The sequence below is a fragment of the Propithecus coquereli genome, unplaced genomic scaffold (genome assembly GCF_000956105.1).
Source record: "Propithecus coquereli isolate 6110/MARCELLA unplaced genomic scaffold, Pcoq_1.0 Scaffold700, whole genome shotgun sequence".
Classification (NCBI taxonomy): domain Eukaryota; kingdom Metazoa; phylum Chordata; class Mammalia; order Primates; family Indriidae; genus Propithecus; species Propithecus coquereli.
Genome location: NW_012153064.1, coordinates 395,348 through 397,524, shown reverse-complemented (window position 1 = coordinate 397,524; position 2,177 = coordinate 395,348).

The following is a 2,177-nucleotide window of genomic DNA, read 5'->3' as shown; positions in this document are numbered from 1 at the left end:
CCATGCCCGGCTAATTTTTTCTATATATTTTTAGTTGTCCAATTAATTTCTTTCTATTTTTAGTGGAGACGGGGTCTCGCTCTTGCTCAGGCTGCACATACTCTTGCTAAAAGAAGCAATGTATGTCTATAACAAATACAGAGTAAATTACAAAAAGAGAAGGAAAATGAGTGGTTAATAAAATTCCATTCCACTGTGAACATCAAATTCCTCTTCTCTGTAATATTATTGAAACATTTGGTCTGGCATGTCTCAGGTTGTGTGTGTTCTGACCTGGTAGTACATTTTTGCTTTTACTCCCACCATCTTCTACATCTAATTCAGGTATCTTTCAACCCACTCATTTTCTTTTACTACAATTAAAATACTAATCACTTGAAAATTATCAATTGTTTTCTTGCCATTATGTAAAATCCACTTTGTAAAATACAGACATTTATAGCCCTAAGTATATAAACTTCCTCAACTATAATTCTAATATTCTAGTTATTTATGTTGTGATTTGTTGTATAAGACAGGAGAATTCAAGCTTTTTTGATGGAATATGTTAGTATAGTCTACAAAGTACCTATAAATACCCATTTGGGGATGGACTTTATATTTTTCTACAGATTTAGATGAAATAAATGTTTTATAGGATTAGTACTTCTGGGAAAGTGTCACTCCATTCGTCTGAAGTTTTTTCTTCTGTGTTTTGTTTTCTATTATCTCCAATGTTTCAAGTATCTTTAATGACCACAGTGACTGAGGTTTGAAGTAGTAGGCTTGTGACAAAATACTATCTTATAGAATTATTTTTCTTAACTATAGCATTCCCATAACTTCCATGCTATACAATACTGACATTCATAAAATCTATAGTTATTTTCAAAAACATAACAGAAAAATTAATCTAAAAAATATTTGGGAGAAGGTGTTTTCATAGTTACTGTGAGCACTTCATTCACCAGGATACACTATGAAGTAGCAATGATGTGGGTCAGAGATCATTTCCAAAATCGGAGGAAAGCAGTCACCTATAAACATCACTATACGCAACCCTCCACTGCTAAATTTGACTGGCTTATAAAAAAAAAAATTACTATGCAATCATTCAGTTTGTTCTAAAATCAGGGCTGCATCTCAGGAATGAAGGTTTGTCTGTTAAGGGAAGATGAGAGAAGATACAAATTTCCGGGAAGGTGTGAACCCAAGAATTATTCCATGGAAACGCAATGTAGTAAAATGTTTCTCAATAACTCTAAACTAAAAAAGCTATTTCAAAATAAGAAGTAGCCTGTAGAGATATAGTAAGTTTAATCTTCAGTCTCCTGCTGGAAGGGCTAAGAATCTAGAGACTCAGTTGCAATTTGGAATGGAGGACAGTGTAGATAATGAAATAAAAGATTTTACTCTCTTCATATGTCCTTGATACCATCACTACAATCAAGGTAACAGACATTTCCAACACTTCCCAAAGCTTCCTTGAGAACATTTTAAATGAAAATGAAATATCTAAAGTTAATCAACAGTCTTTTTTATCATGGTTCTTTCACCTTCTTATATATAGCATCACAAAATAAGTAACCATTAAATGTCACTTAATTAAGACAATGTATTATTTTTTTTATTCATACTTCCAACATGTAAGTATGGAGTACACACTATGCCTCAGCTAGGAACTGATAATATAACAAGAACATGACATGATTCAGCCATGGCTTTCAAAGAGTTCTTGTTTTGGGGAAGGAGACAAATTGATCCACAATTACAATATACTCTGATAAGTATTCTGGGAAAGAAGTAACTGGCAAAGGATGCCAGAGGAAAAGCATAAAAATCAGAAAGAGAAATGAAGAAGGCCTCCAGGATGTGCTCCACTGGAACTGAGTCCAAAAGGATCTACAGGAGCTAGCAAGTTAGAAAGGCAGAGAGGTGGACATGTTGGTGGTCAGCATCGGAGATGGAATTCCAGAGGGAACAGCAATGGAGAAGGCACAGCGTGTTCTAAGTCCCACGATTTACTATTTTAAGAGACATAATGCCATATAATTGTTCATCTAGATAACCAAGAGAATGAGGTAAAATTTTTGCAACTAAATAATCTACACTTAATGTTAACCTTTTAAATTGCCTGAAAATATGTAACTCTCAATGTAGAGCCAAACTTTTGATTCTTTACTAATAATCAAGATTAT